Source organism: Eschrichtius robustus, chromosome 6 (assembly GCF_028021215.1).
Source record: "Eschrichtius robustus isolate mEscRob2 chromosome 6, mEscRob2.pri, whole genome shotgun sequence".
Lineage (NCBI taxonomy): Eukaryota > Metazoa > Chordata > Mammalia > Artiodactyla > Eschrichtiidae > Eschrichtius > Eschrichtius robustus.
This window is the reverse complement of record NC_090829.1, coordinates 138,192,131-138,219,717: the sequence shown is the minus strand read 5'-3', so window position 1 is coordinate 138,219,717 and position 27,587 is coordinate 138,192,131. Positions and strand designations below refer to the sequence as shown.

General features: G+C 42.1%; 1 protein-coding gene across 14 annotated transcripts in view; it reads left to right on the top strand.

The window, feature by feature from the left end:
* Positions 1-27,587, top strand: part of SETD4 (SET domain containing 4) — a 423,911-nt gene that overhangs the window by 45,944 nt on the left and 350,380 nt on the right. The window contains exon 12 of one of the 14 annotated variants that reach the window (XM_068547038.1): positions 25,771-26,541. The exons of the other annotated variants lie outside the window; for them this stretch is intronic. The gene's annotated coding sequence lies outside the window, so the exon portion shown is untranslated. Of the gene's footprint in view, positions 1-25,770; positions 26,542-27,587 lie in introns of those variants that run through there. 14 annotated transcript variants of the gene reach the window in all.

Below are 27,587 nucleotides of genomic sequence, written 5' to 3'. Positions count from 1 at the left end.
CCCTCGGAAACGAATTGTCTGAGGAGACACACGTGCTGACGAAGCAAGAGACTTTATTGGGAAGGGGCGCCCGGGAGGAGAACAGCAGGGTAAGGGAACCTAGGAGGATTGCTCTGCCACGTGGCTCGAAGTCTCAGGTTTTATGGTGATGGGATTAGTTTCTGGGTTGTCTCTGGCCAATCATTCTGACTCAGGGTCCTTTCTGGTGGCACACGCAACTGCTCAGCCAAGATGGATTCCAGTGAGAAGGATTCTGGGAGGTTGGTAGGACATATGGACTGGCATCTCCTCTCTTCTTTTGACCTTTCCCGTACTCTTCCGGTTCGTGTTGGCTTGTTAGTTCCGTGTTCCTCACTAGGATCTCCTGTCATAAAATAACTCATGCAACTTGTTGCTGTCTTTGCCTGGCCAGGGCGGGCGGTTTCAGTCAGTGTTCTCCCTAACATAAGGACCACACAGAAGAGAAATGAAAACTCCAAAATGTAGTTAGGTTTCAGAGCTTTTATGTCATTTTTTTTAAAAGGTGATATACTGTAGAGAAAAGACTAGACAAAGGAAAAGGGGTTTGTACTTCTGGGGGGAGGGTAAATTGTGGGAAGGTGAATGTTTGGGGAAACTAATGGAAGAGAAGGGTTATTTAGTAAGGTTTGTTATGCAGACCAAGTTGGCAATCTCCAGTGATAGGAATCTCTGGGGATTGAGAGTTGTTCTCCTCTTCCTGGTATGGGGGACAGGGGAGGACACCTTTACAAATGGAAGTTTATGCCCTGATTTTAGGCACAAAGGAGGAGGGCAGAGAGTTCCTCCTGCATCTGCTGTGTCTCAGTTGCCTTCAGTGCAATAGAGTCCTTATGCCAAAGTGGCGTATTTTGGGGTGGCATATTCTGATCCCTTTCAACACCCTTCAACCCACCACACATATAATGGATGACATTCACATCCAGGCTGTATAGATACACATACATCTGATATAACGACACATCCCATGAGTGGACTCAGATTTTTGGAAAATACAAAAAAATCTTGCAGGGAAATAAGGCAAATGACACAGTGCTTTTTTGGGTGACTTTTATAAATACATTTATCCACATGTTAAATAAAGCAGCCATGTGATGATCTCAAAAACTATTCACTTTGCAGGCAAAAAACTGTTAATGTGATTATTGAAAATTATTTTAAAAATGTATTTTATGGTACAGATTTTTAAAAAATGAGTATTGATTTTGTTCTCCTTCTGTATTCCTCAGATAATTCAGTAGGCACGTGCTACAATAAATACGTTTAAATAAAGACCATTTTGTTAAAAATCATGATAAATGGAATTCACAGATATTTGAATGCTATTAGTAGGGAGAGATCACGTGATGGCCTTGATCTGCAGGTGGCTTTCCCTGCTTATAAGGGACACAGTCATATTCAAGCTGTCTGATTTTTTTTTTTTTGGTGATACATGCCTGAAAGTAAATTTGAAATAATCGTATTGGAAAAAAGTAAAGAATAATGAATATAGCCAGCTTGCAGATTTCTCTAGCATGCTGACTTGCTCTGAGGAGGGGCGTGGTAGCATTCTGTTCCCTGGTGATGCAGAGGCTGCTGACACATTCTTTGCTTGTCCTTAATGTCTTTCTTACTGAAAATATATCCCTGAGTGAAATTCAAAAGAGAACAACAGAAACTATAAAACCACACCTCATGAGCAGTAAAAATTGTAGTTCCCACAACTGTCAACTGTATCATGGGCTTTTGGGTTGTGAGTGGTGGGACAGTAGTTAACTATCTCTCCTTCATTTTAAGCCAACTTTTTTTTTTTTTTTAATTGGGAAAGTGCATCATTATTTATTGATTTAAAAAAATGACATTATTTCAGGAGTAACATTGAATCCACTCTAAATTATTGAAAGAATAATTTTATATCAGAGCTGTTACATTTTTATTAATAACAAGTTATTTGTGCACACCTCGGGCTGCCTGGGATAATGTGAAGGTTGAACTTAATATGCAAGGTGGTTTCCCTGTTGAAAAATTAGGGGCTTCTCCAGCCAGAGCACCCCAGTGATACACAGCAGCGGAAACGGGAGTCACAGCTACATTTTCTGGAGAGAGATCAAAGAGTAGGACAAAGCAGGGGGGGCCTTTTATATGAAAGCTTGCAGAGCAGGCGCTAGGAGTTCTGGGGCTGTCTAGAGCTGCACGGGTTGGAACGGGAGTGGCCAGGGCAATGCAAGCCCCACTCTGCTGGACTGATCCTTTGAGGTGAGATTTTTGGAGTGGATGATGGAGAAACAGAGAACGTGTTAGAATTAGGATAAGAAGACTTCAAGGAAACAAGCAGCCTCTCCAGCATCTATAATCAGGGGGAGGCGGGCACACCAAAGGGCTTTGCAGACAGGGAGGGACCTGTGACCTGCTGTCACACGGCGGAAGCCAGTGTTCCACTTCACACCCCTGGGGCCCTGCCTCGGCTCCCAATGAAAAGCACACCTAATTTCAGAACACGCCTCCTCAAATCTTACCACGCAAAATCCTACTCCAAAAGGAGAAGAGGGAAGGAAGTTAAGGACTGTGGGAGAGAAGCAGAGGGTTTTTATAATCGCTTCGCAGCTTCTACCCAAGAGTTGTTCTACTCTTCCCAATCATCTCGTATTCTTGGGAGCTCAACTGTGTGTCTGCAGCTAGGAGCGATGGAGAAAGGCCGTAGTATAGAGTTGGGGAGACTGGGAGTGATGTGTATCTGTCTCCATATCACCACGTTCCCTTCCCATTAAAATGTGGCACCTCCAAATCTGTGACATAACATTGCCATGTGATTTGGCAATATGCAAAGAGAAAAAAAACTACATGATTTGCCTGAAGTAGGAGAAATATGAAATATAATCATTCACAACAGTTATATCAATTGTAAAGCATAAATCATGACTTTTGATTCTAGTAGAGTGTGAACCAGTGGTTGACAAAATATGGCCCATGGACCAAATCTGGCCTGATGCTCGTTTTTTGATAAATGTTTTATGAGAACACAGCTAAACCCATCCATTTACACAATGTCTGTGGCTGCTTTGTTCTTACAAAGGCTGATTGAATTGTTGCAACAAAGACCCTCAGGCCTGCAAAGCTGAAATATTTACTATGAATAAATAGAAAAAGTTTGCTGACCCCAATTAAAAAATTAAGATGGAAACCAAAAGCAAAGATGAACTAGAGACACAATCTAAGTGGTGATCTTATATTATAACATTAGATTGCATCTGTACTCTCCCCTTGACTTTTTTTGCTTTCTGAGCTACTTTCAGGTAAAAGTGAAGAGCTTACTGGTAAACCTGCAGAAAACAAGTGACAGTAATAGGTGGCCCCGGATTCTTGTTTATTGTTCTCTTCCCAAAGGATCTACTGGATGTCTTCATTGTCTTCAGAGCACAAGTGGTTCCTCTATGTTCCCCAAACACTGATTCACTTTAATCAATCCCTAAAATGTGGATAAATGCTGGCTAATGGATGTTTCCAACAATTGTAATCTATCTGAAAAGCAAATAACCACTAGTACACAATAATGAAGTCATTTATCAAATATGAGAAATCCTCGGACACAAAATTGTGAATTCTCATGATTGATGCCATGACTACAAAACAGCATCGCAGTTTTTTACATCCTCTGATTACAGGAGCATAAATTCTATATTTTGAATACAGAAAAAGAAAAAGGCCAACGTCTTACATCTTTTTAAAATTGATGTTGAATGTGCAGGGCTTTGAGACTTTGAGGAATCGTGTCCAACATTGTACTGAGCAACTTTAAAGAAAATAGTGGATTGAAGCACAGTGAATTTAGGATGGAGAAGCAGTGGATTGGATTTCCATTCAGGCCTGTCAGGGAGTCAGTTCGTCTGTATTTCTTGTTGTGTAATTTTGCCCATCTGACACATCTAGGAAGTGAGATTGATTTGCTCACCTTTCAGAAGAGCAGTGAGTAAAGAATCTGTTTCTAAATGATTTTTGCAGTAAAATTCCATCAATTTGGACTCGTAATAGTTTAGATATAATATATCCCTGACAAGTTTTGTTTTCACATCTGTGGCCGAGATGTGCTGTTTAAGGAAGCACAATCCCAATAGGAGTTTCCATCTTACTAGAGTTTTTGGAAGAATCTTAAATGGATCCAAGAATATACTTCATGGTGGCTCCTAAGAAAATTCTGTTTCTCTCATTCTTTTGCCCAGAAGAACTCTCTTCCTCAAACATGTTTTTCTGTCCAATCTGAGTCTCTTGGGCACCAAATCCCTCCCCAGGTTCCTCTCCCTTCTGTGGAGTGCCTTGCTCTCCCTTCTTAGTTCCTCTTAAACCCCTCCACTCCTCCTTCCTTCCCTGAGGCCCCTTCCTGATTTCTCCTGGACCTCTGTCTTTGATTCCCGATTCCTTTCCATAAGTTCTCCTGCAAAACAAACTTTTCTCACCCACTGCACCCCACCCCCAGAGAAACCCATGCTTCTCATCATGTCACCCCCCCCCCCGCCCCCGCTCCTTTCCCTTCCTCTTTCTCTTCACATCCTTTGGGGAACACTCTTAGAAACTTCAAATTCTCACTGTCCTTTAAAAATTGAGATACAATTTATGTATAAAATTCACCTTTTAAAACTATCCAATTCAGTCGTTTTTAGTATATTCACAAAGCTGTGTAACTATCACTACTACGTAATCCCAGAACATTTTCATCACCCTCAAAAGAAACACCTGGTCTATTAGCAGTCACTCCCCACTTCCCCTCCCTTCAGCCCCTGGTAACCACTAATCTACTCTGTTTCTATGGATTTGCCTATTCTGGACATTTCATGGAATAGGAATCATATAACAGGTGGCCTTTTGTGAGTGGCTTCTTTTATTTAGCATAATGTTTTCAAAGTTCATCCATGTTTTAGCATATATCAGTACTTCATTAATTTTTATGTGGAAGAATATTCCATTATAAGGATATACCATATTTTGTGTATTCATTCATCAGTTGGACATTTGGGTTATTTTCATTTTTGGGCTATTCGAACATTTCTATACGAGGTTTTATGTGAACATGTGTTTTCGGTTCTCTTGGGTATATACGTAGGAGTGGAATTTTGAAGAATTGCCAAACTGTTTTCAAAAGTGGCTGCATCATTTTAATTCCCACCAGCGATGTATGAGGGTTGCAGTTTCTCTGCATCCTCACCAACACTTGTTTTGTCTATCTTTTTGATTATAGCTATCCTAGTGAATATGAAATAGTATCTAATTGTGCTTTTTGTTAGCATTTCCTTGGTGCCTATGATGTTGAGCAGATTTTCATGTTTCTTATTGACCATTGTGTATCTTCTTTGGAGAAATGTCTATTCAAGTCATTTGCCCATTTTTAAATTGGATTATTTGCTTTTTATTGTTGAGTTGTAAGACTTCTTTATATATTCTGTATACTAACCCTCAGCAGACATATGATTTGCAAATATCTTCTTCCATTCTGTGGGGTATCTTTTCACTTTCCTGATAGTGTCTTTTGGAACACAAAAGTTTTTGATCTTGATGAAGTCCAATCTATTTCTTTTCTTTAATTGCTTGTGCTTTTGGTGTCATATCCAAGAAACTGTTGTCTAATTGAAAGTCACAAAAATTTACACCTGTTTTCTTCTAAGAGTTTTATAGTTTTAGCTCTTACGTTTAGGTCTTTGATTCATTTTGAAGTAATTTTTGTATATGGTGTGAAGCAAAGGTCCAACTTCATTCTATTTATTTATTTGTTTATATTGCCGCGCCACACAGCATGCGATATCTTAATTCCCCGACCAGGGATCGAACCCGTGCCCCCTGCAGTGGAAGCGTGGAGTCTTAACCACTGGACCGCCAGAGAAGTCCCCCAACTTCATTCTTCTGTGTATGAATATCTAACTGTCTCAGCACCATTTGTTGAAAAGACTGTAATTTCCCCATTGGATTGTCATGGTACTCTGCTGGAAGTCAATTGCTCGTAAGTGTACGGGTCTACTTCTGGACTCTCAATTCTTTTCCATTGATCTAGATGTCTGTCCTTATGCCAATATCATACTATCTTGATTACTGTACCTTTGTAGTACATTTTGAAATTGGAAAATGTGAGCCTTCCAAATTTGTTTTTCTTTTTAAGATTTTATTTTTTTTGGATATTCTTAGTTCCTTGAATTTCCATATGATTTTTAGGATCAGTTTGTCAGTTCCTGCAAAAAAGCCAGCAAGGATTTTGAGAGGGATTGTGTCGAATCTGTAGATAATTTGAGGACTGTAACATTATATCAGTTAGGGTTCTATCAGTCAAACAGAACTGGTAGGAGGTGCACACGTACTCACACACACACAGCAGTAAATTGGCTCCTGCAGTTGTGGGGCCTGCTAGGCAAGTCTGAAGTTTGCAGGGCAGGGTGTCTAAAGAGCAGGCTGGCACTCTGGGACATGAGGAGAAACTGAAGTCCACAGGTGGAATATCTTCAACTTGGAAACCTCAGTTCTATGCTTACAACTTTCAGCTGATTGAATCAGGCCCGCCCGAATTATTTAAGATAATCTCGTTTACTGAAAGTCAGCTGTTTATAGAGCATAACCACATCTACAAAATAACTTCATAGCAACACCTTGATTAGTGTTTGATTGAATAACTGGGGACTATAGCCTGGTCAAGCTGACACATAAAACTGACTATCACGGCTACCTTGACTATATTAAGTCTCCCAATCCATGAACATGAAATATCTTTCCACTTGCTTAGATCTTTAAAAATTTCTTCCAAGGATGCTTTGTAGTTTCCATTGTATATGTCTTGCACTTCTTTTGTTAAATTTACTCCTACCTGTTTTGTTCTTTTTGATGTTATTGTAAATGGAATTGTTTTCTTATTTTCATTTTTGGATTGTTCATTGCCCTGTATAGAAATACAGTTGATTTTTGTATATTGATCTTGTATCCTACAGCCTTGCTGAACTCTTTATTAACTCTAATAGTTTATTTTGTAGATTTCTTAAGAGTTTCTGTATATGTGATCTGCAAAGAGAGCAAGTTTTACTCCTTTCTAATGTGGACGCCTTTTATTTCTTTTTCTTGTCTAATTGCCCTGGCTAGAACCTCCAGTACAGTATTGAATAGAAGTGGTGAGAGGGGCCTTCTTGTCTTGTTCCTGCTATTAGTGGCAAAGTTTTCAGTCTTTTACCATTAAGCATGATGTTAACTATGGGGTTTTGAGATACCCTTTATCAGGTTGAGAAAGTTCCCTTTGATTGCTACTTCATTGAGTGTTTTTATCATGAAAGGGTATTGGGGTTTGCCAAATGCCTTTGCCATGTCTAATCATATGGTTTTTGTCCATTATTCTCTTAATAAGGTGTATTACATTGATTGATTTTCATATCAACTAATCTTACATTCCTGGGATAAATCCCACTTTGTCGTGGAGCATAATCCTTTTTATATGTTGCTAATGTTTTGTTGAGGATTTTTGTATCTGTATTCCTATGGGATATTGGTCTATAATTTTCTTCTCTTGTAATATCTTTGTCTGATTTTGGTATCAGAGTGATACTGACCTTGTGGAATGAGTTTGGAAGCGTTTCCTCTTCTTTTCTTCGGAAGACTTTGTGAAGTATTGGTGTTTTTCACTGTATTTTACAGCAGAATGTAGATCTCCTCAGCCTCCATTCTAAAATGTTGAAAGAGGCAAGTGAGAAGGAATAGCCCCTTTGTGCTTCTAGATGTTGTCATCTCTGCATGATGCCTGGATCTGTGCAGCCTCCTTGGGACTATGAAGGGAGTCATCCCAAGTCAACACCCTGAGGATGGCAGAGTATAAAGAAGGAAAGAATACACATTCCTTATGAATGTGGAGACCTCCTGTCTCCTTCGTTATATGTGAAGGAAAGAATACACACTCCTTATGAGTATGGAGACCTCCTGTCCTCAGGTCTCTTGTTACGTGAAGTAACATGTCTTTGTTACTGTTTAAGCCCCTTTTGGTTAGGTTTTCAGTTATTTGCAGCTAAAAATACCTGATAGCTATTATTGTATCCTCTGCAATAGGAGCATTCCTTGTTTTTTAAATTTTCTTCCACTCTCTATGTCATCGGGTTAAGACATATTGTGCCTGCAGAAAGGTATCATCAGAGGGACTAGACAGTCACTGGATTCTGTTTAAAACAAACCAAGTACAGTCTCAAGGTTATGTGGAATATAGCTCTGCCAGGGCTCTTTAGGATGTCATGACCATTAAAAAAACCCTCAAGGAGTTACCGTTTTTGCCCCTTGCATGAACGTGGGTAGTATAAAGGACAGATTGAATTTGGAGAGACATACTGTGGAGCCCGAATTGTAACTCACAGAATGAACAGGTGTATTAGTCAGGGTTCTCCAGAAAAACCAAACGAATAGAATTGTGAGATGGCCCCAGATTCCTGCTGCCTGGTGTACATACTCTGTGTAATCCCCCTTCCTTCTTAAGTGTGGGCAGGACTATGAATACCATGACTAGATTATGCTATATGATAAAAGTGAAGGGATTTTGCAATATATAATTAAGACTCCAAGTCAGTTATCTTTGAGTTAATCCAAAGAGATTATCTTGAGCGGGCCTGACTTAATCAGGGGCCAAGTCCTTCTTGAAGAGGTAGATTTGAAGTGTGAGGGGACCTGTGGAGGAGGCCGCGTGGCAAGGGCTGGAGTATAGCCTCAAGTAGCTGCGAGTGGTCCCCAGTTGGCAGCTAGCAAGAAAATGAGGACCTCAGTCCTATAGCTCTAAGGCAGTGCATTCTGCCAACAACCCGAGGCTGCTTAGAAGTGGATCTTTCCCTCATTGAACCTCCACATGTGGATGCACCTGGCTAACAAGTTGATTTCAGGCTTGTGAGACTGTCTTGTTCAGCTCAGGCTGCTATAACAAAAATACCATAGACTGGGTAGCTTAAACAACAAACATTTATTTCTCACTGTTTGAGATCTTGGAAGTCCAAGATCAGTGTGCTGGTGGATTCTGTGTGTGGTGAAGACCCTCTTCCTGGTTTGCATGTGACTGCCTTCTTGCTATGTAATCACACGGCAGAGAAAGAGAGAGCTCTGGTCTCTTCCTTTTCTTACAAGGCTCTAATCCTATCATGGGGGCCTCACCCTCATGACCTCATCTAATCTTAATTACCTTCCAGAGGTCCCATCACATTGATGATTAGAGCTTCAGCATATGAATTTTGGGGTGACACAAACATAGTCCATAGCAGAAACCCTGAGCAAAGAACCTTGTTAAAGGGTGCTGGATCTTGGACTACAGAAACTGTGAAATAATACATTTGTGTTACTTTAAGCCACTAAGTTTGTTGTAATTTGTTATTCAGCAGTAGAAAGTTAACATAGGTAACATTTCAAATATCGCTCCTTTATACTGAAAAAATATCTTAGTGATCAACACAAAGTAAATTACTAAAAGTAATGTTTGGCAACTCAGGAAATTACAGAGATCAAATGCCCCAGCAAATTGCCTTTTCTTTCTTTCTTTTTTTTTTTTCCATTAAACATTGTCACTTCTGATGGGACCTCACAGACAAGGAGAGTGTAGGGGATACTTTTTCATCTTCTCCAAGAGAGTTGGCTAGGTGTGATCAGCCCTTGGGAGGCCAGTGCATTGAGAGACCCTTGTCCTGGTCCTTGGCCAGTGGAAGCCACAGTCAGCGCTGGCTTGTACACATTTGCGGGTTCCTTCTATCGGGAGGAAATCTATTCCAGGGAAGAGCATCCAAGTTAAGGAAAGTTGCAGCATTGGGAAAGGTTGCTTAAAATACTCGGGACCGATACCTGGTTGAATTTTTTTCTCTATGTAATGAGATATAATTATTTCTTGAAACCTTATTACTCAGGAAAAATTGTTCAGGCAAGTCCAGTTGGCTAGGTAAGTTCCACTTGTCCTGTTACCAGTTTGAGCATCACTCGTGGTTGTTAGGTGGAGCTCGAAGATGGTGTCCTGACTATATGTTATTAAACTGTTTTACAAAGTGATTTTTTTAAAAGGCAAATGATCATCAAAACCACTGACCTTTTATTAACCTTACTTAAGAAAGTTCTTGGGATTATTTCTTAATGTTACAGATTATTAGGGGACAGTTTTCTTTCTTTGGCTTTGATGGGATCAGAGGTAGTTGTGTACATTTCTAGTTTGCAAGACAACAGAAGAGGCAGAGAAGTACCATTTTTGTTGTTGGATTGATGATGAAAGTGAGAATCAGATGGAGGGTTTTTTTTTTTTTTGTAAATGTAAAAAATGTCCAGTCATTTGTACAAATGGTTTAAAAGCCTTGAGATTTTAGGAGTGTATATTTGCAATTATTCTCCTTTAATCATTAATTACTAATATGTTTTAATCACTGAGAACATTGTTTTGATCATTAAGAATTTACAATGTAAAGATTATTTCAAGGTCAGGTTTCAAATGTTAATCACCGTAACCTAATGCATGTAAATCTCTACTGAATTGAGTTTAAAAATAAAAAGTAAATCATTAATTTGAGCTAGCATGCTTACTGGAAATTGTCTTTTATTATTCTCTGCTGTGGCTCAAGGTCATTTCTTTACTCAGACCTCAGAGTTTGATCCAGTCATGGAAAGAAAAATCGTTCTTCTCCCTTTCTTTCCCTCAAAATACAACTCTCACAGGAAACCCCTTCCAGCTTGCCTTTTCTCTTTAACTGTTCTCATCTCATCTTTAATTATTGCTGCTGCTGTGTTTCTTTGTTTGCTTTTGTTTTTTGTTTTTTAGTTTTGAGGGCGGATTGTGTCACCTGACACGAGGCACTTTGAAGTCACGTAGCTTCGCTGGCTGGAAGAGCACTTTTGCTTGATGCTTTGATATGAAAGCTTTGTATGGTATCTTCCTTTTGCTTTAATGACGTGGGCTTCTTGCTTAACTGTACTCTGATCAGGGGCCGTGTAGGGTATGGGTCATAAGCATGGGTTCTAGACTGGCCCCCAGCCTTGACCTGGGTTTGGGTCCTGATGCACCACTCACTAGTTCTGTGGCCCTGGAAAGTCTATGTCCATCCTGTGCCTTCCTTTCCTCATCTGTAAATGTGGGCAAGCAGAGCACTGACGTCCGAGGGCTGCTGGAAGGATGACGTGTACCTCCGTGTGCAGCCAGGCCTGGCTGTTGTGCAGGGGCATCAATTTCGCTGCAGAGAAAATGTGATGCCTTCATTTTGGCTGCATGACCTGATCCTCCGTGAGCCCACCCGATGGGTTATTGGGTAAAATTTTGCTTTTAGTCCCGTCCAGTTTATATCGTCTCATCCAATCTAATTTAAAAGGCCACAGTTGAGTTTAAAGAGCTCCTTTAGGCAATAGCCTAAAGTGAAATTTGCTCCAGTAGTCTCTCTTGGTCTTTTGCCTAAAATGGCTTTGGGTGGGAGGGGCGTTGTGTGTTTAGTGTTCTGCCCTCTGTGGTGGTTCTCCTGCCTGGAACTGGTGAACTTGCAGTCTGTTCTTTGGGCCCAGGCAGTACCTTTGGGACACATCTGCTATTTCTCCCTTGCTGGCTTTTGCTGTCTGCAGACCCCTGAGCTTGACACTCTAGCTGACCCCAGGCCAGGGATCCGTGTGGCCCAGGACAGCTGGTCTTCAAGGCGTCCTTCAGAATGACCACGCGTTTTGTGCTGCCAGAATTTTTAGGGTGTGTCTGGGCCCTGGATTGGAATATGGGGCAGCCTGTAAGGTGGCTCCTTCATAGCCTGACACACGTAGTAAAGCCAGAACTCCCTGTCCTGGGTATCCTCACTTGAACGATAGCACTCCTGTTGGCTTGTAGGTTTGGACTGCGTGTTTGTGCCCCTTTGCAAATTCATACGTTGAAACCTTTCCCTCCAGCGTGATGGTTTTGTGCCTTTGAGAAGTGGTTAGGTTTAGATGAGCTCCTGAGAGTGGAGCCCCCATAATGGGATTGGTGCCCTTGTAAGAGGAAGAGACCAGAGCTTCCTCTCTCTCCCTCTGCTGTGTGAGGACACAACGAGAAAATGGATGGATGCAAACCAGGAGGAGAGCTCTTACCAGAAACTGACTATGCTGACACCCTGATCTCAGACTTCCCAGCCTCTACAACTGTGAGCATTAAATGTTTGTCATCTAAGCCACCCAATCTATGGTATTTTTGTTATAGCAGCAAGAATGGACCAAGGCAGTTGTTTTGACCTCCTGCCTCTTGGTTCCCTTCTCCTCACCACACTTCCCCCAGGGCCAGAAGGGGCAGGTCCTGTCTAGGTCTCCCTTATAAACACTCCATGGTTTAGTCCTCCAGGCCTGGCTCTTGATACACTAATGGGGAGACAGGGAAAGCTGGGCATCCTTTCTCTGGTCAGCAGCCCAGCCTGAAAGGTTATCTCTTGCTGCGAAACCATCATTTTTAATGCATGAAGGTGAACGTGACCTTGGCCTATCTCTTTGCTTTCCTTATATAATTCTCATTTCCCCTCCCAAGCAGAGCGATGTCTCCAAAGATCAGAGCAAAGAGCAAAGCATGTTAATGCTTTCCAAACTGCTACCCTTGTAGCACTGATGCTGGAATGAAGTTTCCTGCAGGCTGGGATTGTGTCTGCATGCTTCCCAGTGCATCCCTAGGACCAGGCATAATTTCCAATAACTATTTGTTGAATAATGATGATGATGAAGAATATCAGTAGAGGTCCCTATAAACAAATATATATGTACTTCTCAAACAGCTTGCCAGCAATTTGCAATAGATGTCTTATAGACATTATACCCTGAAGAGATTATGGATCCTTTGTTAACTGTGAAATAAGTAACTCTTTGAAGCTGAAAGAAAAGGAGCTTTTACCTTTTTTCCATGAAGAGCAGAGTTATAGAAATGATAAACCCTTGTCAAAGCAAAAATTGCAGTGTACAAAGTTAAACAGGCTAGGGAGATTTTATTCAAGGCTATTGCAATAGGGGAGAGAGACTAGAACTAAGTCTGACTTCAGCTCTACTGCAGTGAAGGGCAGGGGGGGTTTAAAGGGCTGGGATGAGCTAGTGGAAATATACTGGAGGAAGTTAGCAGGGAGGTTTGATCAATGGGATGTGTCGAGCACACTGAGTTATTTCCTGAGTTTGCAAGTGTTTTTCTCTGTGATTAAGACCATCAAATTAGGCTCCCACCCTCCCAGCAGAGACTGGGAGATAGGGCACTCTCTTCCTTGATGATTACATTTTAAGGGAATGGCTCCCAGGTCCTTGAGAAAGACATCCCTGGGTTGTAAAACTAGCAACAGGCTTTAAAAAAGATTATATATCTCTCAAAGTGGCAGAGAAAGAATTTACAATGACAAGTTTTCTAGAAAAAATGCTCTAAGTAATAGGAGGCCAGACCCTAGAGTGAGGAATAAGGTTGTCTAAACTTAAGTCAACCGGAGGGAACCATTAAGGCCGTCTTCACTCTAAACCAAGTGAGCATATGGTTTCCTGTGGACAATTTAATATAATATAATGTTTTGTACTGCTCACCTTAAATATTCCTTACTGAAGTAAAATACAATTTACTATTTTAGGCAATAGGAGAATATAGGTCCTGACCTATAGTATGCTGCTTTGGTTACTATTTTGGGAACAGCAATCAGGAAAGAAATTGGACAGAGTAGGTCCTATCTGTGGAAGCGCTTCAGAGCTTGGATGTCATTGACAGAAAGCACTTGGCCATGATTCTTCCCACTTTAGAGGAAGTGTTAAGTGAGGGTTTCCCCAATTATGATGCTGCTACCAGTCATATTTGTGTTGAATCAGATATCTTATGGCAAAATATGTCATAAATCTACAGATCTCTTTACTACAAAGAAATCTGTTCTATGGATTATTCCTTCTTGTGGTTCCCTCACAACTGTACCTTTCCCCCTGCCATCCCATTTTGCTAATAATTATTAGTAGATCTTCATCACCATAACACTCCAGCAGCAGAGAAGTTGAAAGAAAACTTCCATGGAAGTTCAGACATATTGCATGAAGATTTAGTCATACAAAGTAGCATGGCTTGGGGACTTAAAAGAAAGTAACACAATGCTGGAAACAGGGAGAAAATGATAAAGAATGAAAAGATATATGGGAAATTTAAGCTAACAGTATTGGTTAAGAAGGCTCTGGCACGTTTTTACTTTGATGATGTCAGGTGTGGGGCAGCTGACAGAAATGTCATGAGCTGCAAAAAACGTTGGTCACTCTGAGGTTCAGAAAAAATCTCTCCGTAGGTTTTGGTTAAATGTGTTTTGAGATGCTGTTTAGTACAACCTAAGGCTGTTTCCTGGAACTTATCCCTCCTTTCAATGATCCCATGTTATAACCTGCCTCTTGGCTGTGTTATCTCATTTGCAGAACAGATATTTATTTGTCAGTCCTCAGGGAGTTGTAGAGTCATGCATCTTGATGAAGAAAAATAATAAGTACCATGGGCCAATGGTGATTCAGTGCCGGAAGCTGTAATTCCCTCATTGGCTAGTCACATTTGATGATTTACATAGATTTTATGATCTTGGACTATGTGCCTTCTGGATTGTCTCATTGCTTATTGAAATAATAACGGCTATTAAATTTAACAACAGCAGTTTTTCAGATCATAAGGACATTGCGTGAAAAGCCCTTGTCTCTTATTTATTAAATCCTGTATCTGCGTTTTTTCCCATCAGAAGCTAAATACAGATGGTTTCTAAGATATATATTTTGACTTACTTTATCATTTGGATCTGAAATGAATGTCCAAGGGTTTCTGGTGGAGGGGAAGCCCCTTTAAATTATATTAAAAGGTAGAGGTTAGGAAGAGAATTTACTTTCCATAAATGTAGTGCTTTTATTATATCTATCTACCTGTCTATCGATCAGTCGATAGGTAGGTAGATAGGTAGATAGATAGTTGATTTATTTCAGGGGTATGGTTTAACCCATGATATTTGTACATTTATGGTTTTATGGGTCAAGTTAAAAGAGAGTAATACCTTAAACTTCTCCATCATTCTACAGCATTTAAAAAAAAATAATTAATTAATTTTATTTTTGGCTGCGTTGGGTTTTCATTGCTGCGCGCAGGCTTTCTCTAGTTGTGGCGAGCGGGGGCTACTCTTCATTGCGGCTTCTCACTGTGGTGTCTTCCCTTGTTGCGGAGCACGGGCTCTAGGCTCGCGGGCTTCAGTAGTTGCAGCGCGCAGGCTCAGTAGTTGTGGCTTGCTGGCTCTAGAGCACAGGCTCTAGAGCGCAGGCTCAGTAGTTGTGGCGCACAGGCTCAGTTGCTCCACGGCATGTGGGATCTTCCCGGACCAGGGCTCAAACCTGTGTCCCCTGCATTGGCAGGCGGATTCTTAACCACTGCCACCAGGGAAGTCCCCATTCTACAGCATTTTAACAGTTAGTTCTGTTAATATTTCTGGTATATCCTCTGTTGCGGTCTGCATTGTGTTCCCACAAATTCATACGTTGAAGCTCTAACCCTCAATGTGACTGTATTTGGAGATAGGATCTTTAAGGAGATAATTAAGGCTAAATGAGCGTGATGGTTAATTTTATATGTCAGCTTGACTCGGAGAAGGGATGCTGAGATGGTTGGTGAAACATTCTTCCTGGATGTGTCTGAGAGTGTTCTAGAGGAGACTAGCATTTGAAGTGGTGAACTCTGTAAAGCAGATTGCCCTCCCCAGTGTGGGTGGGCATCATCCAATTCACTGAGTGCCTAAATAGAAGTAAAAGACAGAGGAAGAGTGAATTCACTTTCTGCTTGAGCTGAGACATTCATCTTCTCCTGACCTCAGATATTGGCACTCTTGGTTCTCTTGCTTTTGGACTCCGATCGGGACGTACATCACCAGCCCCTTGATTCTCAGGCCTTTCAACTCAACAGAATTACACCGCTGGCCTTCCTCGTTCTCCAGCTTGCAGGCAGCAGACTGTGGGACTTCCTGGCTTCCTTAACCACGTGAGCCAGTTACTATAATAAGTCTCTTCTTCTATCCTACTGGTTCTGTTTCTCTGGAAAACTCCACTAATACAATAAAGTCATGAGGGTGGGCCCTATTCCAATTGGACCGGTTTCCTAAGAAGAGATAAAGACACCAGGGATGTGTGCACAGGGAAAGGCCATGTGAGGACACAGTGAGAAGACAGCAGTCTGCAAGCCAAGGAGAGAGGCCTCAGGAAAAACCAAACCTACTGACACCGTGATCTTGGACTTCCAGGCTCCAGAACGGTGAGAAGATAAATGCCTGTTGTTTAAGCCATTTAGCTGTGGGATTTTGTTATGGCAGCCCAGGCAGGCTAATAGATCCTCTTATTAAGGAAATAAGCGTTGGGCCAGGACTCAGGAAATGCTCCAACAGATCAAAGCCACAATGCAAGTACTTAATCCCCTATCCCACTGAAAACATCTTTTCCCTTCAGTAACTTGCATCTGAAGAATCAAAAAAATGATGGAAAATGGAATTACCAAAGTGACTACGTGCAAAAGATGAGAAGTATAAGAAGTTTTTCTTCCTTTGGTGGGTGAATGAACCCTAGTTCTATTGGCTGTGTAGGGTCTTCTGGGGTCCCTTCACTTAATAATGAGTGTTATTGATTTGGTAGAGCAAGTGTTACGGAAGTGAAAGACGAAGAGATTGTTCACATGCATAAGGAAAACAGAAAGAAAGCACAAAGAGATGCTTTTTTACTTTTTGAAATTGAAGTATAGTTGATTTACAATGTTGTGTTTGTTTCAGGTGTACAGCAAAGTGATTCAGATATATAGATTCTTTTTCAGATTCTTTTCCCTTATAGGTTATTACAAAATACTGAGTATGGTTTCCTGTGCTAGACAGTAGGTCCTTATTGATTATCTATTTTACATACAGTAGTGTGTATATGTTAATCCCTAATTCCTAATTTTTTCCTCCCCTCCTTTCCACTTTGGTAACCTCTAGTTTGTTTTCTATGTCTGTGGGTCTATTTCTGTTTTGTAAATAAGTTCATTTGTATGTGTTTTTAAATTTAGATACCACATATAAGTGATATCATACAGTATTTGTCTTTCTCTATTTCACTTAGCATAATGTCCTCCAAGTTCATCCATGTTGCTGCACATGGCAAAATTTCATTCTTTTTTATGGCTGAGCAGTATTCCATTGTATATCTATATCACATCTTCTTTATCCATTCATCTGTCAATAGACATTTAGGTTGCTTCCATGTCTTGGCTGTTGTGACTAGTACTGCAAAGAACATTGGGGTGCATGTATCTTTTCGAATTACAGTTTTCTCCGGATATATGCCTGGAGAGAAAGAAAACACAAGCAAGCACAAGGAGATGCTCTCTCTCTCTGCCCTCCTTTTTCCTACTCTCTCACTTCTTTTTGATGAGCAGATTGCCCTATGTTAGGTTCCTATTAAGACTATTCCCTGACCACGCCATCCAGCTAGAATTTTCCCCTTCAAGTGTCTACTGGATACTGCAGATCCCACAGTCGGCCCATTTACCTGTAGCTCTGTGGCAGTTCTGGTCCTATTCCCAAAACAACGTCACTCAATATTTAAGAAGCGACCGGAATTCTTAGTTATTCTTACTTGCAATTTCAAGGCTTTTTCCTTTCCCCAAATCTCCTTGGGCTATAAATTAATCTTAGTCAAAACACGCTTTTAAGAGAAGAGGACTCAAAGTAGGACAATGACTTGTTCTTTCTGAAATTGCATATAATTTAAAGTGGTATAACCTTTGAAGGGGAAATGTGATCTGTTCAGAACATCGCAGTGGTATTTAAGGAGGCTCTCTGTCTGAAAGCCCCATCTCAAAGAAGGCAGGTATTTGGTTTCAAATGATCAAAACAGCCTTGTACTCTTCTTGGAGTTATTTTGACATCTAAATAATAGTTCTGGCATTTCTTTCAGAGTGTAAATCAATAACGTTGACTTAGTGCATTCTTTCCTCTTATTTTCTTTCCTTACTCTTTTATAACCTTAGATCAAGTATTAATAATTATTTTAAGCCTTAGCTTAGGTTTGGTCCTTTGCCACTTAGTGATTCAGGAGGTACCTCCCCCTTCCCCCCTCCCTTTATCAGTTGCCTTGCTCTTCCAGAATATTCCCTTTCTGGGACAAAGACTACATCCATCTTCAAATGCAGGTAAGTGGGTTTAGCGGTGGCCTTGGGCACGTTTCTTTTTCCTCTTTTCCAGTTCTCACAGTATTAGAACACATACATCTTTCTCCCATTTTTACCACACTTTGCTATCCTTAGTTCTCCCTGGTCTCTCACCAGTGTTTCTGAACGCTGTTCTGCCTCAGAATCCCTGGTGCTTGTTGAAGCTGCCATTCTTGGGCTTCACCTCAGGCCCAAAGAATCCAAATCTCTGGATGAGGACCCAGAGGTGCTTTCAGCATTAATGTCTGAGACTCACTTCCTGCTTTCCCAACTCTCTTCTCTTCCTTCCGGTGACACCCGAAGTAGTGATTGATTCACTAGCCTCTAATATGACTATTATTGTATTTTCAAAAATGTTTGCACCAGCTCCCCAATTTTTTTTTGTTTGTTTTTTTGTTTTTGGCCTTCATGCCTCCATTTAATGGCCAAGCCATCAGTGCCCAGATGATGCCCATGCCCCCATAGGGGGGAGTCCTCCCTCCTGCCCGGTGTCCCCTGAAGAGCCCACCCAGGCTCTACAGGGAGACAGTGTGGTGTAGGAGGGTGCTGGGAGTGGGCGTGAGGGGGCAGAGAGATGTGAAAGGCGGTGGGAGAGGTTTTGGGTCTTCAGACCTAGGTTTGATGAACAATTCTGCCGCATAACCCGCTGAATGACCTTGGTATATTTGACCTTATGAAAGCCAGAGTTCTCAGCTCTCACAGGGTGGTGGGGGAGATACTCTACAGTGCAGGGCTGTTAGGAGGATAAAATGAAACAATGTACGTAGCGCTAGGAGGTGAGACCACATGGTAACTTTGATTATTCTTTAGTTTATTCCTTTTATCTTCATTCCTGCACTTTTGTCTTTGGTTGGCTCAGCTCCTTATCTTTTTCTTTGTTATCCCCTCAGATGTGATAGTTACCTTATTAAATTCTCATCTTTTTTAAAAATAAATTTATTTATTTATTTATTTTTGGCTGTGTTGGGTCTTTGTTGCTGCGCACGGGCTTTCACTGGTTGCGGGGAGCAGGGGTTACCCTTCGTTTTGGTGCACAGACTTCTCATTGCAGTGGCTTCTCTTGTTGCAGAGCACGGGCTCTAGGCGTGCAGGCTTCAGTAGTCGTGGCACGTGGACTCAGTAGTTGTGGCTCGAGGGCTTAGTTGCTCCTCGGCACATGGGATCTTCCCGGACTAGGGATCAAACCCGTGTCCCCTGCAATGGCCAGCGGATTCTTAACCACTGCACCACCAGGGAAGTCCCAATTTTCATCTTTGCATCTTCTTTTTCAGGTACTCGTCTCTAAATTGACTTCAGCTTATTCCAACCTTTAATTCTTGATCTTGAGGTAATGGTCTAGAAATTTCTCAAGCTAAGAGTCTTGGTAGATATCTGCTGTTCTGGTCTGTTTCGCACCCATCCCTTCAACAATAGCACTTCTCTTCGCCTTTGGGGTCCTGCCATTCCTCCCCCATCATGTGCTGCTGGCTGGCCTATGGACATCTGACTCAGGTGTGTGCCACTCAACGGTACCTTATCCTTCCCACCATAGTGATTGGTCCCAGGCATTGTCATGGGACACAGCAGGGCCTATTAATGTTGTTTTCTGTAGATTTATACATTGGACTTGCAGAGAGAGCTTGCCGTTTGGAACTCCGAGTCTGCTCTAAGATTCCTTCAGGCTGCTGATACTTGCTTGCGGGTGGGGTGGCGAGTAGGAGTGGGGGAAGAAGACAGTGTCTGTTGCCTCTGGGTCTTGTCATGTCCTGAGGCTCACTCCCCTCTTACTGGTAATGAACACCTTTCCAACCTCTGTTTTCTGGAGGGGGTCCTTCTGCGGAGATGCTGGGTGCTGGCTCTTTTAGGACTTACAGTTTTCTTAAGTGTTTGTATTCCATACCCCTTTTTCTTTCCCAAGTCATGTACACACTGTCATCGTGGCTGAGTTTGGGGCAACATCTAGGCAGACGCATTTGTCACACCTGGAATCGCCGTTCCCCTCTATCCCTTAGGTCCTGTTGGTGAAATTGGCCCCTAAGATCCATCCCTTTATCCAGCATGGTTGCTCTTTCCTAGGGAACCTCACAGTCTCTCCTATTCCTACCTTCTACTGATTCTCCTTACTTGACCCTGTTCTTCGTGTCCCCAGTTTCAACAGATATTAAAGTAATTTCTGGGAGGCTTCAGGCCCCCATGATACTTAGTGGATGACACCTGTCTGGGTGGTCCAGCAATCTCCACAAACTTCATCTACGTCCTAGCAAGGACTTCTGCTACATATATCCTTAGAACTGTGCAGAAGTATGTACACATATCATTCAGGTATGGGGATAGGTAACAATATAGGAGTCATTAGTGGATGCAAGTTCAAAAATTTCAATTCTGGGACTTCCTTGGTGGCTCAGTGGTTAAGAATCCGCCTGCCAATGCAGGGGACACGGGTTCGAGCCCTGGTCCGGGAAGATCCTACATGCCTCGGAGCAACTAAGCCCCTGCACCACAACTACTGAGCCTGCGCTCTAGAGCCCGCGAGCCACAACCACTGAAGCCCGTGCGCCTAGAGCTTGTGCTCCACAACAAGAGAAGCCACCACAATGAGAAGCCTGCGCACCTCAACGAAGAGTAGCCCCCGCTCGCCGCAACTAGGGAAAGCCCATGTGCAGCAACGAAGACCCAATGCAACCAGAAAAAAAAAATTTCAATTCTACTTAATTGCATCAGTGGGATGTGGTAGAAATAGGAGGTAGGGATCAGGGTGCATATACACTATGTTTGCCTCTGCCATTGAATAGCTGTGAACTTCAGACAAGTCAGGAAGACCCTTCTTCCCACTGTTTTCTCATTGGTAAAATGAAGGGTTTGGTTTACATAAACCTCCTGCCTCTAAATTATGCATGACCTTATGGCGAAGGTTTTAAGTTGACCTTTAGGGCCCATGGCAGTGGATTTTGAGCCGTGTGCCCAGAGCCCACAGCGCTGAGGGCTGGGGTCTAGGGTCTGGGGGTGGGGCTGACTCAGAGGATACGAGAAGGTCCAGTGGGTGAATCCCTGAATCTCCATCCTCCTACTGTAAGAAGACCAGCTCTGATTTGATCGATTTTATGTATTGAAGACCTACATAAAATTTCATTCATCAAAATTGCACTGTTGCTGGACTTCCCTGGTGGCACAGTGGTTAAGAATCTGCCTGCCAATGCAGGGGACACGGGTTCGATCCCTGGTCCGGGAAGATCCCACATGCCACGGAGCAGCTAAGCCCGTGCGCTGCAACTACTGAGCCCGCGTGCCACAACCACTGAAGCCTGCACGCCTAGAGCCCGTGCTTCGCAACAAGAGAAGCCACTGCAATGAGAAGCCTGTGCACCGCAACGAAGAGTAGCCCCCGCTCGCCGCAACTAGAGAAAGCCCACACACAGCAACCAAGACCCAACGCAGCCAAAAAAATAAATAAATAAATTTAAAAAACCCCAAAAGAACCCTCCTTATCTCTTCTAAAAAAAAAAAGAATCTATAAAAATCGCCCTGTTGCTAAAACAAAAGCTGGAAAACCCCTTGGCTTATTCAAACAAGTAAATTCACCCTCATCTTGGTCTAGCTTGGTATAACTAAACTTACCTCTCAGTACTCCCCAAATTACTCTCTACCTCAATCAGCCTGATAATCTCACAGTCCCTTAAATGCCTCATGCCCATCTGCGTTTACCTGGTTCTGTTCAAAATGATCTAGCCTTGGAAAATGGGAAATTACTGACTGCAAGAAAATGTTAGTTCCTGAAGTTACTAAAATTGGTCTCACTTAGCAAGACACTGTATAGTTGGGCTAATGATACGAATGAGGTCACAATGCCAGCAGGAGAGACAGAGGAGTGAAGTAGTTGATAGCTCAAACCTCTGATGTTTCTTATGTAACACCTTTGTCGGAGGGGCAGTGAGGAGTGGGCTTCACGTCTGATGAGAAGGGGAGGGGAAAGGCATCCGCCTGTCCTGAGCTATGGCCGTGGGGCTGCTGTGGGGTGTCCCTGGCTGATTCATAAGATTTGTCCACATCAGATCATTTCATTGAGTAGTCACCTGGAGATGGGACCTGAGCAGCGGCAAAGCCAATAGGAGTCACCTACATCCTCACCCCTCACTCTGCTTATGATTTACACCTGGAACACACAGGCTAGAGGCCCCTCATGTGCTCTCTGGGTCTCTGGGAGCCAGGGCGGTGGGTGCAGCACAGGCTTTATTCTTCACTTTCGTCCACAACACAACCCTCAAGTGTGTGGATTTATCAGGTGTTAATGGAAGGATTGGAGCTTAATTACAATAAATCACAGTGTAAAAGGTGAAGGATGATAAAGCTTTTAATGTGAAATGTGGGTTTCTTTTAATTGAAGGGCAAATTCACCATGGAGTTCAACCTCTGCATGGACACACGCCAGTTCCCAGGGTAGCTCCTCTGGCCTAAAATTTCCTTTCTCATCTCATCCTCGTCTGCTTTTGACTTCAAGATTTTATTAGTGTAAAAAATGAGTTGTGCTGTTTCCTCTTTTCCTAGTACCTGAAAAATTTTATGAAAGAGTAGAATTCCTCTTCCTTGACTGTTTGATAGAATTTACCCGCAAAAACATTTCTATGTGGGAAATTATCATTATTACTAATTTTACTTTTGCGTATATTTGAAATTTTTGATCATAAAAAGTGGAGAGAATAGAATCATAAACCCCATGTATTTATCATTCAGATGAGGAAAGAATTTAAATTAGTGATTAAATTTTGTAAATATTTATAGGACCATTCAGGTTTGCTATTTCTTCTATACTCATTTTTGACAATTAGTGTTTTTCTGGATATTTATCTATTTTAATTAAGTTCTCAAATTATCAGCAAAAATTGTTCATAATTTTCTATCTTTTAAATTTGTACATCTATATTTCTGTTTTTCATTCCTAATCTTATTTATGCCTTCTCTCTTTTCTTTAATCAGACTTACAGAAGTTTATCAATATTTATTACCTATTTCAAAGAATCTACTTTTCTCTTGATGTTCCTTTGTTTCAATGTCTGGACTGAGGTGCACCCCAGGGCTGGAACTGAGTTTGGGAGGGACCTTGGACCATTAGATTATGTGCCTAGCTAGGATGCTCCTTGGGCAGATCAGAGGAGGGATTTCCAAGACCGAGCTAAAGAGGGTCACTTTCAGGAATACAGTACATATTAAAAGCAATGCCATAGAAAGAAAGACAACAACAATAACAATTATAATACTAATATAGATTAATTATTGTGTGCTGAGGACTAGGTTAGGTGATTTACACACATTGACTCAATGTTTACAATAAGCCTGTGATGTTTCTGTTATTAACCTCATTTTCAAGTGAGTAAACAGGCGCTGTGTGAATAAATAATTTGCTCAAAATCAGAGTTTATCGATGGTATTTGATTTCAAAACCTATGTTTCTCATGTTATCCCATTAACCATGAACAGAGGGAAAATTGGGTGGATTGCTGGAAATCTTGAGAGTTTGGACCACAAGACATGAAAAGCCAACGGGATAAACAAAGTTCAGCTTGTCGCCTACTTCCTTGGCCATTCTGGGCCAAATGCATAAAGCAGACCCAGTTTCATTTTAAATGACTTGATCTTTATTTTATTCTGGGAACTCCAGGGAGAGAAAACTTACCTGGTGAAAAGATACAAATGGAAACAAATTCTTTTTTTCAATGCAAGGGAGAAGTATTCCTTGAAATGAATTTTTAGTATGAAAAATTTGGGTAAATGGCATTAAAAAATTAAAAAATTGAAATACAGTATTAATGTTTGCCGAAAAAATGAGCTACAGTGAGTAACCTAGAAGCTTTCATTGTTTTAGTTTTTCACAGCAAAAATATAAAGATAATAATATGCAGAACACATTACCAAAATGAGCGTGAGAACGCCAGACAACCTTTTGTTGAAAGCATTGTTCTCAGTCTATTTAAAAAGCTATGAAAATTACAAAAATAATTACCCATGGCACTTGTACTATTACTACCTTTTAATGGAACAACATTGGCTTGTGTAGTCCTAGAGTTGCATGTCAAGTCATCCATGTGTTTGTTGTGTTTGAGTACGCCTTCAGGAATCTCTGAGAGGGGTACCCAGTGGATAGTTAAGTTTCTGATTAAAAACAAAACAAAACAAACCCTTTTATTTCTTTTTGAAACTCCTTTCCTTCTCCCTTTCTTAGTAATTAGTTCCGTGCTGTCCAATAACACTTCCTGGTGAGTATTTTATACCTGTGCCATTCAGTATGGCGGCCACTAACCATATGTAGCCATTGAGCACTTGACATGGGTGGTTAGCATGACTAAGGAGTTGAATTTTAAATTTTATTTCATTTTAATTAACTAAAAATTAAATTAAATAGTTACATGTGTCTAGGGATACTCAATTGGACAGTGCACATTTAGTCTATCAATCCATTTCAGAGTGTTTGTTTCTGATGGTAAGGCATCATTTGTGATGCCTGCTTGTGTTTTATGGTGGTTTGAATTACCCGCCTGATTTCCCTAACTCTCACATTTCCCACATCAAAAAATCAGTGGCTGAAAGAGGCTGGCTGTATCACCTTTTAATCAAATTTGATTTTGTTGTTTGGGTGGGATCTTCTGCCCCAGTTATGGTTTATTCTAGATGAGGTTCTGTGGTTGAGTGTGGGTGAATTGTGGCTTTCTACTATACCGCTGGCATTCATGAAACACACTGGATGCTGAGGGCAGTCAAGTGTAACCCGGGTGGAAGGGTATTTGCTTATCTTTCAAGTTGTTTGAAGACCAAACCACAGCCATGTTGGGATAAAGTAGCCGGGTGAGACAGAACCAGCAAACTCTAGGGAGGCTTCATCTCCGCTCACCACAAAACCTCAATGTTGATACGCCTTTCTTTTCTTTATGGGCCTTAATGACAAACTTTCCTGGGTCTCAGTTGCTGTGTTGAAGTGGGGAGTAGTATTTTTACTGCATGTAATTATTTCTGCATTTGCCCTAGTGTTTTAAATAAAGTGAGAGCAACCCTTTCTTTAAGAGGTGGCAACAGTTTTGTACTCCTTGTAGACTACCTGTCTTCCTGGTTCCTGGTAGGACGGTTTCCAGTCTTCCTGTATCAAGTTCAAGTCTGCTGGATCCAGAGCCGGGGTCTTAAGAGTTACAACTAAATGCACTGGTTCAAATGACAAAAATTGCAGGCCTGTCGCAGAAAAAGGCCCATCTAAAGGAGATGGCACAGAAGGTGTCTTTCCCCTTGTTTCTGATCACGTTTCTTCACAAAAACTTGATCGGTCTCTTGATCTCCTTCCTCAGTACCTTGCTGAGAAACAGGCCTGGTTTCTGATGTCTGGGTCATTTTGTCTTGTGCATCTTGTCTAAATCTGTGGCCATCACCGTCCACAGGCTTGGCAGAGCCAGTCAATGTACAGATACTGTAGGCAGAAGGACTTTTCTTCCCTAATCTTCCTGAAAAGGGTGGGAAAGCATCCTTCTCCCCCCTTTGACCGTCTGATGCTTACCCAGGTGGAAGTGTGAAGGGTGGGTTGTCTATTGCGCGGTGAGTGAAGAGTCTGCCTCCCTAGGCGGCTGGGTGAAGTCCAGGTTGACGTCTGCCGCCCCCTCCTGTTCTTGTCACCGCAGGTGTCCATCCCACTGTCAAGAGGATCCAGGAGGACTCACTGCTCTTCCTGACTAATCTGTGTGATTCTCATGGCACCTGTCCTTACATTTCACGTGGCCGCCGCGTAGAGGAAGGCTGGGTAAGGTCCGGGAGCCGGGCAGGTGCACGTGGAGCCCCCTGCCTGTGAATTTCACCTTGGCCCGTGCTCTTGTGACGAGCCAGGAGCCAAGAGCCATCGGACTGATCCCTGTTTTCCCTGCAGCTCCCCATCCTGAGCAGCACTTTGCCCTGGCTGATTGAAGGTGAAGGCGGATGCATAAGGGGGTACCCATTCTCTCCCTTCACCCTTCCATTGACTTCCAACATTCATTCATTTACTCATCCAGCAGTTATTTATTGAGCACCAACTATATACCAGCTGTCTTCACTGCGGCTATGGTTGTGAATGAGACTTGCACAGCCTGTTTCTATCCAACCCACAGAATAGCTTCTAGACACATTTTCCTTCCTTAAAAAAGTTCTCTCCATATTCTTCCTGTAGCATCTATATCCCAAGGACAGCGGGAGAATCTTATGAGGATATTTAAAATGTGTTTTTCTAATCGATTCCTCCCTTTGGAGGCAAAGTGAACTAATGTAATAAAAATAGAACCAAAGAGGCCAGAGCCAGAGAGGACACAGAACCCTTCATGGTGCAGGATGATTTACTGGGGTATATTTTCTCTACTTCTGATGTCCGAGGGGAGAGCAGGGCTTTGTGTCCAGGAGACCTGGAGCTACCCTTGTCCACGCAACAGAGGCAGGGTGCGTTTGGTTTTCAAAAGTACTCAGTTTAGAGAGGGCTGGGGACAGGGTTGGAAGTGCTGGGGCCCCGGAGGTGCTGCCCTGAGGCTGGGAAGTGCTGCAGTGCTGGAGTGCGGGTGGGAGGCTGCTGCAGGACGTCCCCGGAGACAACAGGGCCGCTGCTGTGTCAGGGCCGTGAGAGGGCTGGGTGTGTGTGAGGGTTGGGTTGTGTGCAGGTTGGGGGGTCTGTGTTTTTCGATGGCTGGGCCTGTGGGGTTGGTTGTCACGTGTGTGTGGGGCACTGAAAAGGAACTGGGGCCTTGGAAGCTGCTGAGACAGACCCGTGGGCCCAAGCTTCAGATGGGCTTGGGCAGTGACATCGCAATAGTAAACCGACAGTCTTCTGTGATGCCCTGTTCATTTCTAATTATCTCAGTTGGGGCGGCTGTAAGGAAGGGCAGCAAACTCCAACAGACTTTGTAGGCCGATGTTTATAACAGCATTGTTCACAACCGCCAAAAGGTGGAAGCAGTCCAAGCATCCATGGACGGATGACTGGATAAGCAAAGTGTGGTATATCCATACAATGGAATATTATCCAGCCTTAAAAAGGAAGGAAATCCTGACCCCTGCCACAACATGGATGAACCACAAGGTTACTTTTCATCATGCTGAGTGAAGGAAGTCAGCCATAAAAGGGCAAATACTGTATGATTCCACTTAACATGAGGTATATCTGGAGGAATCAAATCCATAGAGACAGAAAGCAGAATGGTTGTTGCCAGGGCCTGGGGGTGGGGTGGGGAGTTATTGTTTAATGGGAACAGGGTTTCTGTTTGAGGTGATGAAGAAGTTCCGGAGATGGATGGTGGTGATGGCTGTACGGCAATGTGAATATACTGAATGCCACTGCATTGCACGCTTAAAAATGGTGAAGATGGTCAATTTTATGTTATGTGTATTTTACCACAATTAAAAAAATAAATGAAAGGACAACACAATGGGCCTGATTTGTTGTAACTTTTTATTTTAAAAATTTTATTTATTTATATAT